Source organism: Myxocyprinus asiaticus, chromosome 29, assembly GCF_019703515.2.
Source record: "Myxocyprinus asiaticus isolate MX2 ecotype Aquarium Trade chromosome 29, UBuf_Myxa_2, whole genome shotgun sequence".
Taxonomy (NCBI): domain Eukaryota; kingdom Metazoa; phylum Chordata; class Actinopteri; order Cypriniformes; family Catostomidae; genus Myxocyprinus; species Myxocyprinus asiaticus.
In genome coordinates this window covers 1822501-1849691 of record NC_059372.1, presented here as the reverse complement: position 1 = coordinate 1849691, position 27191 = coordinate 1822501, and the positions used below count along the sequence as shown (strand labels likewise).

At 37.6% G+C, this 27191-nt stretch overlaps 1 protein-coding gene across 3 annotated transcripts in view; it reads right to left on the bottom strand.

The window, feature by feature from the left end:
* The window catches only part of LOC127420284 (vitamin D3 receptor A), a 77388-nt gene that overhangs the window by 35820 nt on the left and 14377 nt on the right, over window positions 1-27191 (bottom strand). Inside the window, exon 1 of one of the 3 annotated variants that reach the window (XM_051662451.1) lies at window positions 11085-11186. The exons of 1 other annotated variant lie outside the window; for it this stretch is intronic. The gene's annotated coding sequence lies outside the window, so the exon portion shown is untranslated. Of the gene's footprint in view, window positions 1-7293; window positions 7484-11084; window positions 11187-27191 lie in introns of those variants that run through there. One more of the 3 variants, XM_051662450.1, reaches the window with a different exon arrangement.

Here is a 27191-nt window from a genome sequence, read left to right as displayed (position 1 = left end):
CATATCTGATCCAATCCCATCTGATCCTATTTCTATCTGATCCTTTTGTATTTATTTCTATCTGCTTTCTACACTATCCTAAATAATCCAATCCAATCCCATTTCTATCTGATCTTGTTGTATTCAATTCTATCCTATTCCATCTATTCCATTCAATTTGATTCAATCCTGTTTCTATCACTATCTGATTCTGTTACATTAAATTGTATCCTATTTCTGTTCTATTCTATTTGATCCAATCCTATTCAATCCCCTTTCTATCTTATCCTGTTATTTTCAATACTATCGTATATTTTTATGTTATCCTATTTGATCCAATTCCATCTGATCCCATTTCTATCTGATCCTGTTGTATTCTATATATTTTCTATTCTATTTGATCCAATCTTATCCAATCCCATTTCTATCTGATCCTGTTATATTCAACTCTATTCGATCCTATTCGATCCAATCCTATTCTGTCCTATTTCTATCTGATCCTGTTGTAATCAGTTCTATCCTATTCCATCCCATTTTTATTCTATTCAATTTGACCCAATATTATCCGATCACATTTCTATATGATCCTGTTATATTCAATTCTATCCAATTTCTATTTTATCCTATATGATCCAGTCTGTATCTGATCCTTGCTGTAATCAGTTCTATCCTATTCCATCCCATTTCTATCTGATCCTGTTGTAATTTGTTCCATCCTATTCTATCCCATTTCTATTTTTTTATTATTCTATCCTATTCTAGCTATCCTATTTGATCTAATCCTATCTGATCCGGTTGTTTCTGATTATATCCAGTTCTATCCTATTTCTATTCTATTCAATTCTATTCTATCCTCAAATGCATCCAAAAACATGACACATTATCTAATCTGTCCATCTGTCCACTGTTGTTCACACTCCTGTGTGTGTGTGTGTGTGTGTGTGTGTAGGAATAATGAATGTTGCAGTGAGTGAAGATACAATTACAGAACAGCAGTGCATAATTAAATGAGGATTAACAGGTCAAAGGTCATAGAAAGGGAGAGATAAATATGGGAAAGAAGAAAATATGAGGGAGAAAAAGTGCAGCTGTATAACAGCATTCATTTCAATATAATTTCCATGAATAGTGACGTTGAAAGCATTAGTAACAGCTACAGCAGTGTGTATGTGTGTGTGTGCGTGTGTGTGTGTGTGTGTGAGATCTTCCTGGAAGCAATCATCTTGTTTACCACACAGTGAGGACAGGAGACAACCAACAGCGGGAAAGATACAGCACTTGAACATACTCATTAACATGCACAAACTCACACATGCAATTACATGTGTTTTGTATGTACGCAGTGTGCATGTGCATCAGTATACAAGTATTTATGGTTGAGAAAAGAGAGAACAAGGCAGTACAAGCTATTGTTGTTCTTCAGATTCCTTTTTCATCAGCAAACACAGCTGTCAACACATTCTACGAGAGCTTTGGAAAGCGTTCGTTGTGGGGGCTCGTCCAGGATTGTGCAGCTGCACTGATATCAATTCTGCACCCTAGAAACACTCTGGATAGGCCGGGTCACTCAATCGTAGAATGTAATTGTGAGTTTGTTTTGATATTCAAGTTAAAGACGAAAGCAGGCACTGAAAAAGCAATCAAGATTTATCATCACCTAGAAATCTCTGGGTTGCATTTCACCCTAAAAACCAAGAGAAAAAAATAATATGAAATTACATATTAAATAAAACAAATGTCTAATTTTTTAGTATTGTGGCAATACTTTCATGACATTTAAGTACCCCCCCACTCCCCCACCACCCCATATTCATATTACTGTAACATGAAAAAAATATATATATAATTCACATTAACCCAGACAAAATATGTTTTATCAAAATAATAATAAATATGTAATTAAATAATAAAATAAATTCACTCAATTTATAATAATAACATTAATCTATTATTAAATACAAAATAATAAAGAAATAATAATAAAAAAATAAGATCTAAAAATACAATATATTATTAATGAATTTACCTGAAGATTTAAATAATATTTTAATAATAATACAAATATATTATACTGCCATAATGACAATGTTTTTTTTTTCACTTAACAGTGCGTGTGTGTGTGTATATATATATATATGAAATGTAACCCAGTCCTGGATGTTCTGGCAGACTTTGTGAGATTCACCCCATTAGATTTGATAATTTCCTGTTAATTCTAATGTTGAGGAAGAATTGTGTAATAGTCACGAGATGAGAATGCTGAATTTTGAGGTGATGCTGTTCACACTTAAAGAGTTCATTATAAGATACTTTAATATCCAAGATTCACTTCTCTTTTCTTTCAGAATAAACCAGATTACATTTTCCTGAAACAGAGAATATTATTCTGAAGAGTTGATCACACACAGCCAGTTTCAACTAGTTGTTTCTAAAAATGTGGACAGTGCAAAACATTGAAGTCTTCCAAGAGAGAATGGAAAGACTACGCCCGCCAGAGAACAAAACGGTTTATAAAACACAGATATTTCATCTAAAGAATGTTATGCAGCTAAGGAAATTACAAAACATTAAAATAAGCTGATTTGTTTTTCTCCCGGAAGATTATTTTCAATTTTCCCGTACAAATGAGCTCTATTATGATTAGCAAACCTATTGCCATGTGAAATGAGCAACAACATGTGGAATTCTTTGGAAAACTCTGAGCAGTAAATAACAGCAACTGGTCAACGTGACACAGATCAGCACGGCCTCTTATGCACCACAAACAGCGTTCAAGAGGGTCTGTGTGTCCATACGACTGAACGTAAAGAATTAATGAGAGTCATGCTGAACTCAGAGATCACATGAATTAAAAGGTACACAGAGAGCTCTACACAGAGAAGTTCAATCAATGCTAGACAGAGTGTTGACAAAACACCACAATGTTTAAGTAGAAAAAAAAGCAGTAAATGGTAACATGCCACCACACATGTGATAAAACTAGTTATAAAATATTCTGTCTCTGAAATCTGATTGGTTGAGCCACCTTTAAAGCTATTGTAAAGTAGCCAAAATATACTAGGGCTGCCACAATTAGGCAACTCAATTTATCAAAAATCGACAATAAGGCGGAAGTAACACAGTACACGTAATTATCAGATTATTAGATTAAAAAATAATCAACAGGCACATTTGTGACCAAACATGACTTGAATTCCACATTAATGCACCTACAGTCTGCATGTACAGTTAATATATTATTTGGCAGAAAAAAGGTTTATTGTGATTTATTAATGTGTTTTTTTTATTATCAAGAGTTGGCAATTATCTTTCAAACGAGTCCACACACAAGATAATCAGATGTATAGATCATTAGATAATCCACATGAAGCACAATGTTACATATGACCACCAGGAGATGGCGCCAAATACATGACACAGACTCAATGATGACTCAAATGACACAGAATGAAACTCATTCTGTGAAATCTCATTACATAAAATCAAGTCATTGTTGTGTTTGCATGTGTAATTAGTTCTTATGTACAATTATTATGTTTTATTTGTTTGGAGAGGCTTTTGGAAACATGAAGACATTTTTGGACACTATGACAAATTATTTTGTAATGCTATAACTTTAGATTGCTTTGTCATATCAACAAAATTTTTCTCAGATACCGTTGACATGATTGGGATCAAAACAAAAGCAGTTTTTCAGAGCCACCTTATTTAAACCTATAGATTTATAATGTAAAATTAGAAAAATAAGAAAAAAAAAGTCAATTTTTGGCTCAATTTGTTTGTGATTTTTCAGCGTTTTTTAGGCTGAGCGTCTCAAAATATATCATAATCTATATCATTAAAAAAAACCTGAGAAGTTTTCTTTACAATGATACCAAACACTTTTCATGTTGAGTTATAAGTCTTTAATTTTGGGCACGCCACTGAAACAGGAAATCTTTAAAAACACCTTCAGAGCATAAAGGGATAACCATGGTAAAAATTACAGTAACACACATACATTACAGTAATTTTACAACAGGTAAGTAATGTTCTTAGGCAAGTTGAAAATAACTGTGTGCACATCCTTTCATGGCTTATTACTTTTATGAAACGTCGGCAAAAGTAGGGCTGGGCGATATGACGATATATATCATGGTGATGATATAAAGTGTCAACCGATAGAGATTTTGCTATATCGTGTATATCGCAATATGTAAATATCCATGTGTGCAGCATGGGCTTATCTATCAATGGGCGGGGCTTCACGTGAGACTGAGAGAATTGAAGAAACATGGACAGGGTTTTTCCGACATTGAAAATTGTTCTGATGCCGCCCAAGCAAATTTAATGACCTTCATCACGGGTTTGGTGTTTTAAAAGCGATGAATATTCTTCACATCTGACACGCAAATGATTCACGTGACTGTTGCGTGCGCTGTCTCTGCTGTCCAGCAGGCTGTCCGATATTTGTGCTCCAGAGACAGGAGAGCTCAGAACGTGATCACTCGCGCTACTTAATCATTTTTGACCCAGGAAAACCCCAAACGGAGAAAGAAATCTCCACAGAACGGGACGACCCACAAACAGGTCAAGAAAATGAAGAGGATCTTGTTATTAAAACAGGTGCGACATCTGTGGTTCGCACAACGATAATCACTCGTAATACAAGCGATCTGTTTCATCACCTCAAAATGAAGCACGCAAAAGAATATTATGAAAGCCAAAAGATGAACTCCGCATTAATTCGGTCATTTATTTATTTATTTTGCAAGAAGTGATATTTATTTGATACTTATTTTCTTCCAGAAGTGTTTATTTTCGTTGGATATGTTTTTTACTTATGTTTTATTTTCTTTGTCGCACTGCTTTGAAAAGATCTTACGTTTCTTGAGCAAAGTTTATAATAATAATAATAATAATGGTCAACAACATTTTAAACTGAAATGTGGCATACTGTTATATTTAGCATTTTGGTTAAATTGATTTTTGAAAACAAGTTGATTTTTATTTATTTACTTACATTGACATTGTTTGTCTTGTTCCAAATAAAGAGCAAGTAGTTTTAATTTATAAATTATTTAATTCATTCTTTGGAGTTCCAAATATAGGCATTATAATAGGGTTAGGTAAATATATAGATTTTCTGGAGCATCACGATCTTAATTTGGTTCTTAAATCCCAAGATCGATCTTTCACACAATACGTAATAACCCTCTATAATGCAACCAAATTTCACACAAAGCAACTAAAAAAATCTGTGATTCGCCACTGGTTGGTAAATGTTCAGATATGACTCAGCAGTGATTGAGTAGTGTAGTTGAGAAGTTCAGCAAAGAGATCCTTTTGTTTTGACTTGTTTTGTGTAATGTGTGTCCAAAGACGAGATCCACACAATCCATATGTCTCTTTTAATATCCTTTCTGTTCTTTACAGTCAGTTATTGATCAAAAACAAAAAAAAAATAAAAATGTAATTGTAATCACACATTCCACGGATCAGGTAAAGAATCCATTCGACTACACTCTCATTATTATGTGCTTAACCGAAACATTTTAAATCCCACAGAAGCACACCAAATTTTAACTATAACCAAAACGCAGAATGAGACATTTTTGTCTGCAAGCGCTTTTCATGTGGAGTTCAGAATGGCGCTCGACACTGGCGTTGACGCCCTGACGCGAATCATGCACGCAGCTTCACGATTGCTGTAGCAAAGTGGATAGCCACAGACTTCCGGCAGATTAATATTGATGAGGATGAGAGTTTGAGAGTTTAAATGTCCATTGAAATGAAATGGGGACTAGTTCTTTCAATTAGTCAAACTCCCAATTTGGGAAACGTTTAATGTTACTTGTATTGGTGATATTTTATTGTGGAAGTCTTTGCCTTTGGAAAATGTTAATAAAGCATTATATTGTGACTCCAGTCAGGCTTCCTTAGCAACCAAATTGGCCCGGTTGCTAGGGAGGGTAGAGTCACATGGGGTAACCAAATAAAAAACAAATAAATAAAGCATTATATATTGTTGCATACTGTTTTGTTTTCTTTCCTAAGAAGGAAATAAATACATTTTGACAGGAAAAGAAGAATATTTAGAATGAAATTACAGCACTTCAAAAATATGCGATTAATCGCGATTAACTGTGAAAATCATGCGATTAATCGCGATTAACTGTGAAAATCATGCGATTAATCGTGATTAAAAAATGTAATCGACTGACAGCACTAATATATATATGTTTGCATAATTCCTTTCATATGTAAGCAGAACGTACATTTTAACTGAAATATACCCAAATGAATTTGAATCAGAATCGAATTAAATACCGAAACCTGTATCAATACCCAGCCTTTACCCAGCCCTCTGAGATCTTCAGGTCAAATGCTACTGTCTGTCCCCCGGTCTCAATTAAAACGTAAAGGTGATCGTGCCTTCTCTGTGGTTACTCCCAAACTCTGGAACCATTAGCTATTACATCCACAGCAACAATAGAGACTTTTAAATCTCATCTTAAAACCTATTTTGTTTTGTTTTTTGTGGCTTTTGAAGTTGAGCAGCGACACTGGTGTTAATGACCCTTTGAATGTCCGATGTATGTTAATTTTATGCTTTTTATAAATTTCTATGTTTCTTAACTATTTGGAAAGCACTTTGGTCAACAGCAGTTGTATTGTATTGCATTGCATTGTTAGAATGAGTATAGAAAAAGACTACTTCTGGTTCATTCATCACACTGTAAATGGAAGGTCAAGTCGATTACATTGCATTGTGGGACACAATTTTCCACACAGTGTGCTCTGTTCTATACTGCACATATTGGCACTCAATCATTTGGGTCACTCGGGTAGTCCATGCATACAGAATATTCACATACTATGCATACCAAACATACTGTATACTGGAAAACTAGTATGAGTAGTGTGTTGGCTTGCTATTCAAAACATACCATGTGTTTTCTTCTGGAACCATTTCATGCTACACAGCAGAGAAAGGACAATACACTGTCTTTGATCAGATATAAAACAGACTATTCCAGAAACGTCAGATGTTTAACGAAACAGTGAATTCAGGAAGAACAGCAGCTGCTTGCTGAAGTAGAACGAGCAACGGGGTTTGGAGACCACCACGCCGTGTCTATTAGTCGCCGTTGACTCCAGTTGAAAACTAGAGCTGAACTTCACCAAATTAATCAAAACTGATCTAAGATCAGATTTCACTGCTTCTAAACACTGATCCAGAGTCCGCTGGAATTCCAAGAGGGAGGTGTCTCTCCCACGACACCAAAGACACTAAGCATTTTTCGTCAAATCGACTTTACATTGAACACTTACCAATTGCAGTCCATGGAAGGAACAAAGCTGCGTCTCAGTCCGGGGGGAAAAAAATGCTTTCCAAATGTTAGACTTGACCCAGATCTGCTCATCAGAGGCTCTGAACTTTAGACCTTGTTTTTAGCATTGGCTAGAAAAAGAACGGCCAGCTCGTAGTTGACACTCTGATAAAACTGGGGCGGAGGGAACTGCTTGTGGCTTACAGTGGAATGGGGGGCCCTAAATCCCGTCAGAGGGGCCCGTTTAGGGAGGGAACGCCAGAGCTGAGCTGTGTCGAGTTGCACTGCTTGGATTCCCTAAGGCGTTAGAACTTGCCTGTGTTGCTGTGAAGTGTTCCACTAAATAGCAATCTCAGAGGCACTCTAGAAAATGGGGAAATTATTGCATACTGATTAGCATTTAAGGCGATAATGTGGACTGAATGAGTCAAGTATGCAGTTGACACTGAAGATCTGACACTGGTGAAGATATTCTATTATTAAAACACATCTAAATGCATGCTTTTAATTTGGGTAAAGATGCATACTTTAGACTATCTATCAACTATCATCGTGCACAGAAAAGTATTTCCTGTACCAGCTCTAAGAATGACGGTTTTTAACACCAGCTGTACCAGTCTCGCATGCAATGGTATTTAATATTAGCTGTCTGGCAAAGGATTGTTTTTAAATGTTTGCTCTCTCTTATATCGTCCAAACATCAGTATCAGGTGATAAATATAATTATCGGACATCTTCCGATTGTTTAAAAACAGCCGATGATCAGGGACGATTTTTTCTTGCGTGTCAGACAATTAGCCTCTCATGTGGAATTACTTTGAATGGGGTGACAATGACAGCAAAGTTGCCATTTCTGAGCTTTGTGAGACAAGGGTGGGACGCTGGTAAAGGAGGGACATGGAGGGTGATGAAGGGGTGGGGCTTGTTCTAGAAGGGTGGGTCTGGTGTGGGAGGGGCGTGAAAGAGGGTCGTCAAACAAACAGAAAATCTCTTGGATGTCTTCAAAATGATCAACAGGTCCGGAACATGATGAAATGAGGTCCAGCTCTCCGCAAAGCTTTTCAACACCAATCACAGATGAGTGTTTGTTTCCTGGGGAGGTGTGTTAACTACACACACGCACACACACACACACACACCTACCATCAATTGCAACATTACTGGAGCAGACATTCTGCAGGCTACGAAAACTGATTTACAAGAAAGCATCCACAAAGACACCAAAGACCAGCTTTATGCACAGCCAACAATCTGCCGCAGTTAGGTTAATGGTTTCACCAAACACCCTTCAAGGCGACAATTAATTCAAGACCAACTGTCTGGTAGCGAGACCATCTGATTGTGTGTGTATAATTTAACTTTGAACCCCTGGCGATACAGAGCTGTGGTACAACATGTGATCCTCACCCAGGTGAGAGAACTAAGTGTACAGCCAACATTTTAAAAATAGCCATGCACGGTCAGGCCGCGCGGACTGTGCTGATGACGAAATTTGCATACTGTGAATCCAGGGCGTGCTAAGTGACTCCAGCCAGGTCTCCTAAGCAACCAAATTGGCCTGGTTGCTAGGGAGGGTAGAGTCACTTGGGGTAACCTCCTCGTGGTCGCTATAATGTGGTTCTCGCTCTCAGTGGGGCGTGTGGCGAGTTGTGCGTGGATGCCGCGGAGAATAGCGTGAAGCCTCCACACGCGCTACGTCTCCGCGGTAACGCGCTCAACAAGCCACGTGATAAGATGCGTGGATTGACGTCTCAGACGCGGAGGCAACTGAGATTCGTCCTCCGCCACCCGGATTGAGGCGAGTCACTACGCCACCACGAGGACTTAGAGCGCATTGGGAATTGGGCATTCCAAATTGGGGAGAAAAAGGAAAAAAAAAAAAAAGAGCAATATGTAACATTGACATCAAGCGTTCAAAATGGGTACCGCAGACCAAATTGAAAATATTGGTGAGAGTTGTCTCCCCCGCCCCCTCCTCCCCAGACTCTAAGCTCACGCGGGTTGCCAGGTTGACGACACGCAACAGGAACGAGCAAACTGACAATGGCAAGAGACGAGCCTTACACTGTAAGTTGATCGGCTAATATATACGTTTGCAACGTTTTTATTGTTTGCCAATTATAAACCATCTCATGTGGATTTTGTATTACTCTGTCAATGTTAGCTAGATGTATTGCTGGCTTCCATGGCTCCAGCGCACTGTTTGCCCGCTAACTATTGGGAAAAGGGCAGTAGGCGGGAGCACATAGGCCAAAACACAAACTGAAATTCTGGCCCGGAATGGACATTTCAAAGTACAATACACTGGCTGTAGCACTGTTTTTGTGAAAAGCCAGTATTTCAACTTAGCATGTTTCCTAAATCTCTGATAACATGATCATTTTATGTTTTAGTACAGAAAATATTACATATTGCACCTTTAACTTAAACAGGCCGTGGTACACAGTCAACAAGTCCTTAACACTGCTTATCAGCAAAACAGGGCCTCTTCATGGAAGAATTACATTGAATCATATAAAATTGGTGTAGAATGGTGCATTAAATATATAAAATATAATGTACCAATATATCAATACATACAAATTAGAGGTTGACTTATATTGTATTTTGCTGATACCAATAATAAGGTGTTGGAAGACAGCCAATAACTGAATAAAATTAGGGCTCAATCAATTAATACATTTAATAGAATGAATTACAAATGTTGGTTAATTCATCAAATTAATCTATATATTTATATATATATATTTGCTGGGAAAGGCCCTCAAATAATAATAATTAAATATATACTGTAATAATTGGTTATAAATAGTTAGACATAATTATATATATATATATATATATATATATATACACACAGTAATTATAAATGATTTAAATAATTAATATGCATTAAATTAATGTGGCAGATGAGAAAAGACAATATCATTTTTTTTATTAATGAACATAAGCCTATCATTGGCCACCAGTCCACAACAATCCATTTTGCAATTGAATTCCTCAATCAGTAAGCAAGAATACTGCCACGTTCGCTTTGAAGCACGCAGCACACGCAGACAATACGTTTATTAAATCGCAACAATTGCAGTTTAATAATCGCAATTATTTTCTTTTTGTCCTCAAATTTAACACCTCTTCAACTTATAATTAAGGCCATTTAAGACTTTTTATGACCTCAAATTTGGAAAACCGAATATAAGACATTTTAAGACTTTATATGAACCCACAGGGAACACTGCCATTTTCCAAATACTTTTTGGGCTCACTGTATATGGGACGACACAACGTCGCCAGACGCAAGGGATAAAGAATGTTTAGATTAGACGCTTAGTGATGATCGGGTCACATGAAGGCGAGCATGACCTAAAGACTGACCAAGATTACAAGAGCAACACACATTGCACGCCATCAATCTGCATCAGAGTACTCAAGCCATCCAATGATCAGCGTGTTCACCTGCACACATTACATTTAGTGTTATAGTTTTAAATACTGCTGCTGAATCCACTAACATGTTACTGCATGTGTTTTCTGCAGCCTAGTTTCCTTAATACTGCATTCCAGTCTTCAAAGGGCACTAGGACACCCACAAAGTTAAATGGTTTAGCTACTTAGAAGTCTAACATGGCTAAGACTAGAGAATAATGGAACTCCCCCCGTCTTCCACTGGTTGACTTATGACTCTCCTATAGACTCTCCTACACATTACTACCAGGAAGTCCAGCATGGAGGGAAACCAGAACTGATGGGACTCATTGCAGGTGTCAGAGAACTGGAGAAAGATTCACTCACACTCGGTCGAAATGGAGCCGCAAGCTGTTTCACTCTTGTTTGAACTGCAAACAACACAGACCACATTTTCCAGAGTATTCAGACGGCCAGTGGGGAATTTCGCCCAATTACTGACAACTCTCTGCCGACCTCTTCAAGACCCCCAGAACAATTACACTTCTTTCCGATTCTTCATAACCTTCTGAAGTTACTCTCCTTTTTATCTCTCTCCCTCACAGACACACACACTTTCTTTCCTGGATGTTTCTCCATTTTGTTTCTGGGGTTTTTTTTTGGCAGTAACGGTGTGTGTGTGTCTCACTGGATTTCCTGGTTATAGCTGTTATTCCACAGGTCGTTATAAGGCTATAAATGGTTCACCTAAAGAAAGTGTTCACCAGGGTAAACTCTACCGAGCACACACTTCACATTCAGAAACACAAAATGAAATGCACGATTTACTTACCTAACCCTAACCTAACCCAGGGGGGTGTTCAAAGGATGCCAGGGGGTGCTGAGAGAAAATGAGTAGAGAGGGGGGCGTTAGGTTACGAATGGGGGGCTTTTATCAGTCATAATAATCAAATCTATCATCAAGTTCCTCTTTGCATTAAAACATCTAGACTTGGAGTATATCAGTTGGTTCTCAATTATACGGGTTGGTACGCATTTGTCCCGTGGTTCATCTGATTTTGAAGTCGAGCGACGCATCTGAAGTATCTGGTTTAGCAGCGTCAGATACATAGGCAGAGGCACAATGCACCTGTATGGCTCTGTAGATGGATACGGCTCAATGGACAGAGCAGCGCGAGCGCAAAGCAGGTGCGTTTTTACTCGCAGACCGGTCTCGAACTCTTAAACGTGCACCTCTGATCATTGCAACGCTGCAAGAACTAGTGAGAAGCACGGCGCGAGAAGCGGAAACCATTTGAATTCGCCACAGAATTTACTATCGTAACACTAACTGTACATTAGGGAGAAATGGACTGATAATGAATATTATCATATCACGACTTCAGCTCTATTAAATATGTCAGGCTACATTAGGGGAGTGAGGGAATATAATTGACTTTTGTTACAACTTATAAATGTTTATATTTTGTATTTATTCTCTAGGTCTACTGTTTATAATGACAAAAATGCCATAGTTTGTTTTATAGAAATCATGTTACATCTAACCACAGTAGTGATCCAGGCTTCCATGTGTTTACTATGGTCTTGTTACAAATACCACTGTTAAAACTATAAAAAATCAAATGTAAAATATATTTACAATATCACTTTTATTATTAATTTCTGTCTTCGCATTTTTATTTTAGAGGCCCCAAATATAGCCCTCCATCTGCTTGAATTCAAGAAACACGAGGTTTGGTCACATATTCATGATTTGTAAGCCTGCTGAATTTATTAACAAAACTTTACAATTATGCAATAGGGCTGCAACTAACGATTATTTTGATAATCGATTAATCTAACGATTATTAGAATGATTATTCGACTATTCAGCGATTATTGCACCGATTAATCATTAGCTCTTAACCGATTATTCAGCTTGTACCCCGACTTATTCTCAGATAACAATTTTATCTTCTGCAGTATAGCTGCTAAAGTAAATGTACGTTGTTTTAAGGTAGTTTTAGATATTTATAACTGAAAACAAGCCAAAATAACAACAAATCAAAAACGTATGTTCATCAAAAAAGGTTGAAAACCACTGTTCTAAAGGAATGCTTTTTATTAAAAATAAAAATGAATAATGGCTGTAAAGTCAATCTGAATTGTGGATTTGAGCAATAGTTACTCTGTGTTATGCTAAACACTACTGGCAACACAAACAACTCTCAGATCCCAAACAGACCGTAAAAACTGGCAGAGAAACATTTGTAAAGTGTGTAAAAACAACTGCACAAATATTCTCACCGGAGGCAAATTCTGCATGCCAACATCAGTTCATGCAAGTTGCTGTTTTGCATGACACGATGCAAACCTCAACTGCATCTTTTGCTTTTTCAAGAAGACTTTGCTTTGCAAAAAGTGTCAACATGGCTCAACTGACAGGGCTAAAACAGAACTGGCCCACTTTGACGACTCCTTCTGCACCGTTGCATAACAGCGGACCAACTGGAAGCTGAGCCTTTAAATTATTCACTCATAATATCCAAGACCCCAAACAACCCATGCAGTTACAGCAGCCCACTGCATTTGTGCTAGAAGGAGAGGAACTTCAAAAATCAATGCTACTGGAAAAGACCCGTTTACACCTTATAATAACATCTGACTCAGGTGATCCGATACCAAGTGGACAAATGAGCCTGACCCATTTACAGCTTGTAATAATATGCACCTCAAATGCATTTCTTTGGACTGATTACGCAGGATTTCGAGGGGAGGGTCTCTGATTTTATGACTACACAGGACTCCAGACTTGAGAAATAACTTGGGAGCCATTGGCTCCTTAACTGAAACATTAAGGAGCCAAATGGCTGTTTTTAGTCACCAAATCATATAATTGCTCGATTTAGATTGTTGTTCAGAAACAAGATAGAAAGTCGAAGAAAAGGAAGTCAGATGATAACCCCTTCATCGAAGGTTTAATAAACAGTATTTACAGTTCACAAGATACACAAGCGTGCATTTCCCATTTGTCTCACCAATGTTCACACCCCTTTCATAATTTATACAGATATAAGAGATAAAACTTTTTTTTTATTTAGTACTGCCCTTCAGAATCTACATAAGCAGATATTTACATGAAGTATAGTATGCATATAGTAGTGTGTCGTCTTCTTGAGCATCAATGAATGTTTGCACCTTGTGTAATAGTTGTGTATGAGTCCCTCAGTTGTCCTAAGTGTCAAAAGTGGGACTTTTAATTTTAAAGAAGCCCGAAATACACATGGGACTCTTATTTTGAAATGTCTGCGCTCCCAGTTGTGAACACACTGACGGCTGATTCGCTGAGAAAGTGACTGATTCATACCGCTAACCTGAGCTCCGGAGTTCACACCCTCCGTTCCTTTCAGGTGATTCATGCAAAAGACCGGTTCAAAAGAGTCATTTGGTCACGAGTCACGACTCTCTCACGCTGGGTTTGTTGTTGCGTGCGGTGCAGCAAGCTCAAATTTTCTTCTCAATTCCGACAAAACAGAGGTACTAATTATTAGACCAAAAAGTCCAATATTTTGACACAAATCCGCTTTTTTTTGCCCCGGTTTTTATGTTCACTTTGAACGTAACCGACTGTGTTTGCATTAATACCTCACCAAGATGGGTATTTGCATTGAAATTTATAGAGTATTTTACCGTTTAGGTGCTCAACCGCATTACGACTCACATGAGTTTCTGCCCACCTCTAAATGTGGTTTGAGTGATCCAATCACAAAAATGTTTTAGACACATTTACACCTGCATTTAGCACTGACTACTTGGTTGGACCACCCAAAATGGATAGTAATACCAGGTGCAAATTGGGTCTTAAAGGCACAGTAGCAAAAACAGCACATTTACTTGTAAGGGTCAGAGAGAGGGTGGAAAATGGTCATGAAAAACTAAATTACAATGGCTTTTAGTGCAAGAACCCTAGCCTTATAAGTTGTCTTCAGGGAACAGAAAATTAAATGCTACATAAGAGTAGAATATGGCCCTTTTATAGGAACATTCCAGGTTTCATTTCGACTCGTCCCTCCTTTTCTTTAAATGTGTGTTCCAGTGAGACACTTACAATGGAAGTCAATGGGGCCAATCAGTAAACATTAAAATACCCACTGTTTCAATGTGTGTTAAGATGATTTTAGTGTGATAAAATCATTTACTAACCTTTTGTGTGCAGTTATAGACAATTTATGATGTAACGACTGCAAAGCGACGTTTTAAACAACTTAGCCTCCATTCACGTCCACTGTTTTAAAGTCAAAATTATTTTTTGTGGTAATCAACATTATACCACAAATGCTGTCGGTTTATTTTAATTTGCATTGAACCCGGAATATTCCTTTAAGGTGTATGTTTATTAACCACACGTAAACCATAAAGTGTATGACAATTCATCGCCATAATCGTGACAAGCCCTAAAACATACAATAACTACCTTGACTAGCATAAGTTGACTTCAGGAAACAAACAATTACATGCTACAAAAGAGTAGAATATGGCACCTTTCGTTATAATAATACTAATCGTAAAAGTTCAAGTGTATGGGGCAATAGAATCATGTGCAATTCCAGGGCTTTTTCCCAACGTCCTCCTCATTTACGCAGAGTTGGAAAAGTCCACATGACATCGGAATGTTCTAGCAAGCACGGCGCACTCTGGTCAAAGGTAAACCCTCGTTCAACTAGACAGATCAAGCTCTGAGGATCCACTTATAAAAATGACCCGCGTCAGCACGGGAATGATCAGCCCTCTCCAGCTCGACGTCTGTTTCGACCACAAACTGGAAAACGGCTCTTGTTAAACTCTGGAGTTGTAAATAATCTCTGTAGAGCCGTAAGGATCCTTGCACTAGAAACAGAAGCTTATTCATATCAAGTGAAAATCTTTACTCCACATGCAACCGCGGAATATAAATGATCCCCCTGGAACACCGGGCTCAGGGAATTTAAGCGCTCCCACATTTAATCAAAGTCAATCAAAGTACATCGGAAACACGCACGCTGACAGCCAACATCAACACATTAGCCAGCTGAAATAATGGAGGGCTGATCACGGCACGAGCGACGCCTGTGGCACCTCGCACGGCCAGAGAGAAAGCAGCGGATGAGTTTATAGACGGACAGAGACTCACCCTGTATATTTATAGGACAGAATTCCTCATGTGTTCAAGGTCTAATACAGTAATCAACTTCAGAAGCAGAGAGAGCCACATTCAAACCGCAACAGATGTAAAGGCCACAATCATACAGTCATAAATGGCTCATTTTTCAATTAGGGGAACTTTTCTGTACCTTGGGATGATTTTAACAGGAAAAAAAAATGCTTTCTTTATCAATCATTCCAGATTTAAAGGAACTTTTAAAGGGATAGTTCACCCAAAAATTGTAATTCTGTTCTCATTTACACACCCTCATGATTTTGATAATACTGTATGTATTTTTGTGCATCCCTAGTTTCCAAGCTACAAAGCCTCATTCCCTGTTCATGTAAAAACAGCTTTACAGTTGTGCGTGGATGGGCTTTATCGATTCATAGATTATAATCGATGTTTACATTCATCTTCAAGTTAGTTTAAAAGTTGTAAACACTTTAAGCTTTACATTAAGGTTCTTTTTATTAGCCTAACATTAGTATATGCATTAGAAACTATGAACTAACAATGAACAATATACAGCACTGTGAAAAAGTATTTGCCCCCATCCTGATTTCTTCTGTTTTTGTGTATTTATTTTTTTTATACTAAATAGTTTTTGATCTTGAAACGAGTTATAACATAAAACAAAGGCACCCTGAGTAAACACAAAATACAGTTTTCAAATATATATATATTTTTATTGAAGCAAAAAAAAAGTTATTTAACACCTATATCAGCCATGTGAAAAACTAACTGCCCCCTAAAACTTAATAGCTGGTTGTGCCACCTTTAGCAGCAACAACTGCAACCAAACACTTCCGGTAACTGGAGATCAGACTTTCACAACGCTGTGCATTGGAGGGTTTGAGCATGAGCTGCTCGTTTAAGGTCCTGCCACAGCATCTCAATCGGGTTCAAGTCAGGACTTTGACTAGGCCACTCCAGAACTTTAATTTTGCTTCTTTTGAGCCATTCAGAGGTGGACTTCCTCCTATGCTTTGGATCATTGTCTAAGTTGTGCTTGAGCTTCAACTCACGGACTGATGACCGGAATTCCCTCAATTATTGCAAGTCACCCTGAAGCAGCAAAGCATCCCCACACCATCACACTCCCACCATCATGCTTGACCGCAGGTATGATGTTCTTTTTGTGGAATTCTGTGTTTGATTTACTCCAGATGTAACGGGACCCCTGTCTCCCAAACAGTTCCACTTTCGACTCATCAGTCCTCAGAACATCCTCCCAAAAGATTTGAGGATCATCAAGGTGTGTTTTGGCAAAATTCAGACGAGCCTTCATGTTCTTCTGGGTTAGCGGTGGTTTCCGCCTCGCCACTCTTCCATGGATGGCATGTTTGGCCAGTGTCTTTCTGATGGTGGAGTCATGAACAGTGACCTTTATTGATGCGAGAGAGGTCTGCAGTTCCTTGGATGTTGCCCTTTGCTTTTTTGTGACTTCCTGGATGAGTCGTCACTGTGCTCCTGGAGGAATTTTGGAAGGTCGGCCACTTCTAGGATGGTTCACTACTGTGCCAAGTGTTCTCCATTTGGAGATAATGGCTCTCACTGTGGTTCTCTGGAGTCCCAGAGCCTTTGAAATAGCTTTGCAACCCTTCCCAGACTGATGTATTTCAATCAACTATTTCCTCATCATTTCTGGAATTTCTTTCGACCTTGGCATCGTGTGCTACTGGGTGAAACCTTTTAGCCAACTTCATGCTGCTGAAAAAGTTGTATTTAGGTGTTGATTTGATTGAACAGGGCTGGCAGTAATCAGGTCTGGGTGTGTCTAGTCCAGCTGAACCCCATTATGAATGCAGTTTCATAGATTTGGGGATTTAGTAACCTTAGAAATATACTTTTTCACACAGGCCCAGTTGGCATTGGCTAACTTTTTTGCTTCAATAAATAACAATTTAAAAAATGTATTTTGACTCAGATTGCCCTTGTTTTATGTTAGATTTTATTTGAATTTTAGAAACAATTATCAAACTATTATTTGTCAAAGTTTAGCATTTTAAATTGATTTGAAGTGTTAATGTCATTATGCTTGCAATCAAACCTGACCATGGTGTTACAAAGAGAAGACACAGAATAAGCATAATTATATATTATTATTTCAAACATAATAATGAAATATCTCAAAGTAAATGCATAATAATGTCAAGAAAATGAAAATCAAGAAACAGAGATGAACTAGAAAATTCTAAAAACATTTAATTAGAGTATAAAACAGAAGTATCAGAGTAAAATAAAACATTTATTTAGCAAACGTGTGTGTGTGTGTGTGTGTGTGTGTCAGATTGCTGTCATCAGCTGGAAAACAACAGATGACTTGTAATGCCAACAATGACCAAAAGATGGCTGTAGAGCTCCACTTATTGATGCCCTGATTCTGTGCGTGTGTGTGTGTTTTGCACAGAGGATGTTTTAGAGTCGCACCGTGTAATTTCTGTCTGGCTTTTTTTCTGCATTGTGGCTGATTTATTGATTGTATTTGACAGATTGAAAAAAAAATCTGTTTTTTGGTCTTTCCCATTCACTTTCAACGGTCGGTCAATTTTGACCGTGAATACCAAAGATGTCGCCTTTTCTTTACGACCACTTAGACTTATCGAATCAAGCCCAATTTTTTGTATGTTCAGGTGTCAAATGGAGGAAAAATCATCAAGTCTTGTACTGCTCAGATAAAGGGAACAATTTTTGTAAAATTTAAAAAATGTATTCCGGTCAAAAATGACCAAATACTATAGGTGGGTTAATCTTGGTTAATGTTAATTTATAAAACAAAAAACTATTGTTCATTGTTATTTCGTGTTAATTCATAACGCATTAATTAATGTTAACAACTTTTCATTGAAAAAATATATTAGAACATGTTGAAATTAACATTAACCAAGATTAGTAAGTGCTAATTCATGTTAACAAATGCAGTCAACTAATGTAAACGAATACAACATTACTGTAAAGTGTTGCGGAAAATATTCTTGGTTTTATCAGTAACTCTTGATAAAAGAGAAAGGTTTATATCTTTCTCTGACATAAATGATGTCCATTATGTTCCATGAAGGAATTACATGATGACTTTACCGTCCTTGGCAAACCCAGCTTCCGTTGTCATGGCAACCCATTTCCGCAACACTAATTGATGTTTTTACCATCGAACACAGAGATAAAAAAAAAAAAAAGTGACGATTGTGTGGGAGGAAAAGAAATGGTTCACCAGAGATTAAAGAGCAGCACTAGACTTCATATTCGAGAGCTTCATGAGACTGTCACTGTCCCAACATCATCAAGGACTTAAACCTATGCAGAATTCAAATATTACAGGACAACAGGAGATCGAAATGGAGTTTTTAGTTTGTGTCTGTTAGATTTGAGGTCATCTATATGCTTGTGCACTCCTAAAAATTGACCTTTAACAAAAACACACATTTAAAACATACTACGAGATCGAAATGTTGATATTGATGACATCATCTTGCACTCAGGGGCGTTTACAAATTATAAGGGGTGGGTAAAAATATTGATTTTCCAATTAATCACGATCTTCATTTGAACAATCCCAATATCAATTCGTACAATCCCACGATTGATCTTTTACTATATTTTAGTAAATTATACTTTCATGTTTATTTGCTAATTTGAGTAAATTTCACTCATAAATATCAGTAAATTTGTTCAATTAAATTTTACTAAGTTTATGTAAGTACCATGTATATCATATTTGTAAGTAAAAGTTACTGTATTTACAAACATGTTTAAGTTAAATTTACTCACTTTTTTTAATCAATATTATGTCATGAAGTTAAATAGATTTTACTTAATTTTATACCATTAAGATTTACTTAATGGTAAGAAAACCTTTGTGCAAAAACTTGCGAAGTAAATGTTGTTTTTTTCCATTGTGGTTTTATGCAATCTTTGGACCACTTTGTAATTTTAATTGCTTTTTTGTATTATTTGAAGTGCAGTTTGAATTTAGAAACATCTTTGGTTTAACTGTTCATGTTTCAATAAATTAATTACATTTTTAAAGCAAAAAATAAAGCATGAGCCTTAATATGCTCATTTAAAAGCAGAAAATTGTGGTTAATGTCTGTCACATCAACTAAAGGCTATTGGGTTTTTTAAATGGAAGGAGGCTTTTTTACATGCACTCAAACTTCCTGTTTAAATAAGAAATGTCAAAAAACAAGAAAATAAAACTATGCTCGTCAAGTCATTTTATGGTGTTGTTAAAATCAACATACTCAAAATTTACCCTATTAAAGAAAAAGAAAAAATGTAGTATGGGACGTGATTTTATCCATTGAGAATTCATTGAATCATGAAAAGTCTGTGTTGTATACAAAACAGAGCCAAATGGTTTGTTTTATGGGAGGGGTTGAAAAATGAAAGGGATTGGTGATGTCAACCAAAAAGAAAACTTGTTTTGGAGGCGGACCAAATTAGTAAATTTTGATAGAAGACGTCGATAATGACGACAAATATTTTTCCATGAATGAATCATTGGAACTTGTATTTTGATTTCATGTTGACTTCGAGCATTCCAAATAGACAGACCTGCAATAAAACCCAAGAGTGGATGAATCATTCGGTTTCATTTTCTCAGAAAGGAAATTTCTAGATCTTCCATGAACCAGCAAATGCACGGCCCGAACATCACTGGAGCCAACAAAATAAACGCAGTGTTGAAAGTTTCACTGGGTGGGTGTAAACTGTGTTCTACCATTCAAGCAAACAGCACATGAATCCAGAAACGGAGTTTCAGCCACAAACCAAAACTACAGGCCACATAATAGAGGATGAGTGTATTGAGAATGAGCTGTCCTGCTGCTTCAAAGAGAAACATCCATAATTACGACTGCAGCCGCTCCACTTCAACATAATCGCCCTCCGGCAACAATTCCATTAACTCATTGTTAAATACAGGGGTCACATAGACACTCAAACTCTTTTCTGAAAAACCAAAGATCTTCACGAAACATCAGTACTTTTAAAAGAAAAACATCCTGTTGTTAGAGCTGAATGTACAATTTCCTCAAACCTAAACTCAGATAAAACCTATTTTTAATTTAATTGGTAGTTGTTGTTTTTTTAAATAGTCAATGGTACATTTAAGGTCAACATGAAATCAAAATTTCCAAATGTTCCTGGTTGTGAATGATTTATCGATGTGCTTACCATAATCTCTCATCAAAACCTTTTCGGCTGGCATAGTCATGCCGCTTCATTTTTGAACAAAGGCTGTTGGCTACGTTTCAGAAAACTGGCTGTAAACTCTCGTATGGAACATCCGCTTTTTACCAATCAATTCCCAATAAATAAAATCCTAAAATAAAAGTCCTGCGCATATTTTTATCTTATTGAACAATGTTTGCATGCTGTTTCACTTGGCAATATGTGGCATTACAGATATAAAATGGGTTAGCAGCCATATCACCCTGCAGCTCTTGCTTGGTTGCCCACTAAAGCTAAGCAGGGTTGAGCCTGGCCAGCATCTGGATGGGAGACCTCCTGGGGAAAAACGAAGGTTGCTGCTGGAAGTGGCCAGCAGGGGGTGCTCACCCTGCAGTCTGTGTGGATCCTAATGTCCCAGTATAGTGATGGTGACACTATGCTGTAAAAAAGCACCGTCTTTCGGGTGAGATGTTGAACCGAAGTCCTGACTCTCTGTGGTCATTAAAAATCCCAGAACACTTCTCGAGAAGAGTAGGGGTGTAACCCTGGTGTCCTGGCCAAAATTCCCCCATTGGCCCTCCTAATAATCCCCATCCCTGAATTGGCTACATCACTCTACCACCAATATCTAGTGTGTGGCGGGCGTTCTGGTGCACTATGGCTGCCGTCGCATCATCCAGGTGGATGCTGCACACTGGTGGAGGTTGAGGAGATTCCCCCTATACCATGTAAAGCGCTTTGAGTGCCTAGAAAAGCACTATATAAATGTAAGGAATTATTACCAATGCCATTTCATGTTGAATTTATCATTTGTTTTGCATTTGAGTGCAAATTCCACCAATGCTTTAGCTTCATGTATTTTCAGACAAATCTGATCGTAAAAACCTGCATTTTTTTTATGTACCATGGTATTTTTTATCATGACTACACTGGTCAAGCCAGTCAACTTGCCTATCTTAACCAGTTTGCACCTGTAACATACCAGCAACATACATCTAAAACCAGTCTTTGAATTTAAGCTAGTCCAAGCTTAATAGTTTTTTTCTAGAAGAGTTTATGCAGCTAATAAAAGGACGTATGCTAACCGCTGGGCCACAGTGTCAATACAAGTGCCTTTCTAACTGTTTGTAACAAAAAATATATATATTCTCAATTAACAGTTTGTGAATTCTCCTTAGCTTAGCGTGTATCGCGTGCAAGGCTCCATTCCTCTGCAGATTAGCATTAGCTCATCGAATGCATGAGCTAATGCTAATCTCTCTGAGGAAGCTAATCTGTCAGATTATGACCACCAGACCGAGTCTAAACCACATAGACTATACATCTGTCCATTTATCTACTTCAGAAAAATGTTCCCACAATTTCTGCCAAAACACCAAAATTACTACAGTCATTGTTGCTACTGTAAAATCTTAATTAATATGGATGACCATCAAACAATGCAAGATATCAGAATCTTTATTTTTGATGTCTGAGGTGTTTAATACCTAATTACCACAGATTTATTGTGTTAACCAGGATGTGATCTTTGAGTGGGCAATAGGTGCTTTCTTCATCAGACTGGGGGGGGGGGGTCCCCCTTGGTTGTTTCGCCGTCCGACTGGGGGGTACAAAATGAAAATTCCCCCCTTAGACCCAACATGGTACTAATAATAATTGACTTTTTTTTTTTTTTACCTTTAGGGTGGGAAATTGGTTCTATCTCTGTCTGACCAGGTGGGTCTGTTTTGCCATCTGAATGGGGGGGGGGGGCACGAGGAAAATCTAAGGGGGCAATGCCCCCAGCTCCCCCTTAGACCCAACCATGGTACTAACAATAACTGACATTTTTTTTACCTTTAAGGGTTGGCAATAGGTTCTCACTTCGCCTCACCGGGTGAATCCCCCTTGGTTGTTTCGCCATCTGAATGGGGGGAGGGGGCAAAAGGAAAACCTAGGTGGCAATGCCCTCACTAGCCCTCCTTAGACTCAGCCATAATACTAACAATAATTTAAATTCTTTTTAACTTTAGGGTGGCAACAGGTTCTATCTTCTTCTAACCAGGGGGTCCCCCTTGGTCGTTTTGCTATCTGACTCTAAGGGGAACTGCCCCCATCCCCACTTAGACCCAACCATGGTACTAACAATAACTAACATTTGGCGGGAACTATGGTACTGTTGGCAAGACAACAGCCAACACCCACCCATCCATCTGTCCACTTCTGCATGAAAATATCTTTAGTTTCCTCAACACTTGACTAAGTCTCAACATAAGACAGAGAGACAGGTGCGAGACAGCCCCTAAAGCACGAGGCCAACGGTAATTTTCTGTAACGTTTCATAGCTCTGGCTTTTTAAAATTAGCTTTCCTGCAGATATATACACAGACATTCATGCATGCACAAATTCAGACATGTAAAATGAGGTCCAAAAGACATAATTTTAATACAAGACATAACAAATTCAAGTACAGCAGCTAGTCGACAATTAAAAACACCAATATCGCAAATTGATTTTCCATTGCGCATTTGCCTGCCGTGAGCAGCACTGAATACTGTACTTTCCCTCTGAATCGCTCACCAAATCTCAGTTACAATTTTGGATGTTTGTCATTGAGGTGTTGGATGCGAGAAGAAGATATGTCATCTGTGCTTTTGAAAGCAAAGCTTAGTGAAGCAATACTTGATTCTTAGTGAATTCTACTCTATTGATATTCGGTTTTTGTTGGAGTCATGCAAACCAACGGACTAGAATGTGCTTTTATGGTGGAAAGGAAATGCGAAGCGGTACAAGAAACTCTGAAGCTTATCAGACCAGTATATGTGAATCTGAACACTAACAGTATGCCTTTTATAAAAATCCAACTTTCAGCACTTCTTTTTCTGAATTATAACAACATGTGAAATGATAAAAATGTGATGGCCTTCATGGAGAATCAGCACTGATTTCTAACAAATGTTTTATTATTTTATTTTAAATATTTATTTTTAAACCTACGCTTTACCGCTATCATTTTGCATGTGTAAACGAGGAATTGTCAAATCAAATAAAAGTTAAGTATGGAGTGCCACAGGGATCAGTTTTAGGGCCTCTGCTTTTCTCCTTGTATATGCTTCCCCTGGGAGATGTTTTCAGGAATCAAGGAATAAGTTTCCACTGTTATGCCGACGATACCCAACTTTATATTTCTTCTAACCCCGATGAAATTTCACAATTCTCCAAATTAGCAGATTGTATGAATCATAATCGTAATTGTAATGAAATCAAAGACTGGATGGCCAGAAATTTCCTTCTAAAACAGAGGTACTAATTATTGGACCAAAAATCTCTAAAAATAAGCCACTAAAATATAAGTTGACTCTCGATGGATGTACTGTTACATCGTCTTCAACAGCAAAGAACTTATGTGTTATATTTGATTCCATTCTGTCCTTTGAAAATCAAATTACCAATGTTTGTAGAACAGCATTCTTCCACCTAAGAGATACTGCTAAATTACGACACATGCTCTCTGTTGCTGATGCCGAAAAACTAATTCATGCATTCATGACCTCAAGACTAGTTTATTGTAATGCATTACTGGGAGGATGTCCAGCAAGATCAATAAATAAACTTCAATTGGTTCAAAATGCAGCTGCCAGAGTGCTGACTACAACCAAGAAATATGATCATATTAGCCCCATTTTATCAACGTTACGTTGGTTACCTATTAAATTTCGCATTAATTTTAAAATTCTGTTAATTACGTACAAAGATTTGAATGGTCAAGCTCCACAGTACTTAAGTGACCTTCTACCACGCTATATTCCATCACGTTCATTACGATCGCAAAATTATGGCCTGTTAATAGTTCCTAGAATATCAAAATCCACAAAAGGAGGTAGATCCTATTCATATTTGGCTCCTAAACTATGGAATAGTCTCCCTAACACTGTTTGGGATGCAGACACACTCACTCAGTTTAAGTCTAGACTAAAGACTCATTTATTTAGCCAGGCATACAACTAATTTATCCTTCAACTCACAATTAGGCTGCTTTAGTTAGGTCTGCCGGAACCAGAAACATCCATCGTGATCTATAACTGCATAAAATTGAATGGCATCTATGCTAATATTATTCTATTTGTTTCAATGTCTTCTTGTTTCCCTGGATTCATATCCCGAGGTTACCAGATCCGGCTGGATCCAGCTCCGTTCCTGCTTGGTGTTGGACTCCACTGCTACGTGTCTCTGAGTGATGATGACAAACTACAGCCGGTGATAGCCAGACATCACTTCAGTCTATTACGATGGACTTCAGAGGATGAACTGATGCCAACTCCAACCATAAGACATGGGATACATCATATGCCATTGCCAGAACCTTGGACTTAAGATAGACCTCACCGAACCTCACCGAAATTACAGGCCAGTTGAACTGCGATGCACCTCACTGATCTCTGTCTGCATCACCTCGGTCTATTGATGGATTACACTCTTATTCTGGAATACATAGACTATCAATTAATTGCCAAGAAAACCCTTCATCAGCCAACTAACAAAGGACAATGCATCTATGTGAACTTCTGCAGTAAATCCAGGATGAACTTCAAAGACTTTAGACATTAATCTTACAGTTCTTACAAAATCTTTGTTTAAACACTGACCCTTAACACTTACTTAGTTTAATCATTTTAAACCATGACTTGCACTACTTATAAATAACTAATATTGGCATTATATTCATGATGTTAGTCAGAGGGGAACTGGCCCCCACAGTGAGTCTGGTTTCTCCCAAGGTTATTTTTCTCCATTAATCAACATCTTATGGAGTTTTGTGTTCCTTGTTACAGTCGCCTTCAGCTTGCTCACTGGGGTTATAAATACAATTATTATTTAATTATTTATTTTTATACACAATTCACAATCATATTTACTCAAACTACACAGTGATGACTCTATAGATATTACAGTTTCATTTTTTTTAATGCACGATTTCCTTTAAAGCTGCTTTGAAACGATGTGTGTTGTGAAAAGCGTTATACAAATAAAAATGACTTGACATGATTGATCAGGTCTGGGTGTGTCTAGTCCAGCTGAGCCCCATTATGAGTTTCATAGATTTGGGGATTTAGTAACTAAGGGGGCAAATACTTTTTCACAGGCCCAGTTGGTACTGGATAACTTACTTTTGCTTCAATAAATAACATGATCATTTAAAAAACTGTATTTTGTGTTGCCTTTGTTTTATGTTAGATTTTGTTTGAATAGTGTGAGTTATACACAAAAACAGAAGAAATCAGGATGGGGGCAAATACTTTTTCACAGCACTGTGCATAGCAATGTCCCAAAGAGCATCTTGTGTGCTTCAAAGGAAGCAAGGAAATCTGAAACTTTACTAAAACGTTTGGACCCCACAGTACATCAAGCCCACTCCACGATGGTCTGTCTAATAGAGCTGCTCGCATCTGCAGCTGCGTATCGCAATAACTGCCATTTAATGACAAACATCGTTTTCTCCGTCTAGACATCTGGGCGGACCAGAGTCACCATGTTCCCGCAGGATAAAGAGGGAGTGAAGAATGGGTTACGTCTGTATTTTGGAAATTATTCGGGCCTGATTCTATCATTAAGCTTCAAGCTTGTGGTCTTGATTAAATCAAGAGTTTCATTCAATCCAACAACGATAAAACCACTTTAAAATAACACACTTCCCTTCAGTATGAAGGATCAAATATTCCACAGAACAAAACCATCCCGACATATTCACTCCCTTCGGAAATCTAAAGAAAAGTCCACACTATCGTAAAAATAATCAGAATATCCGGTGATGGTTTCAATTACATGTTTGGTCCACATAAAATCTACTGTAATTTTTATCACAACTAAATCTAACCGAACACAATCAAAACTGCCATTTTAGAAACTATGACGAGGAAATTTTCCGCACATGTGGGAACTGTACAGATTCCTGATCGCAGTTGTGTTTTTCCTCATTTATCCGTCGCTTTGGACAAACTTGCCCGGGTCATATTTCAGCCCAAAATCAATAGAAAGAAATTATATTTTGCTTAAAGAAAATGAAAATTTTTTAGCACGATTATAAAACCCTTCGTCCAATTTCCTTTAATCAAATTATTTTAAATTAATAGTATTCGTAAAAGCATTTCAGTCATTACAATTTGGGGGTAAACTGTAT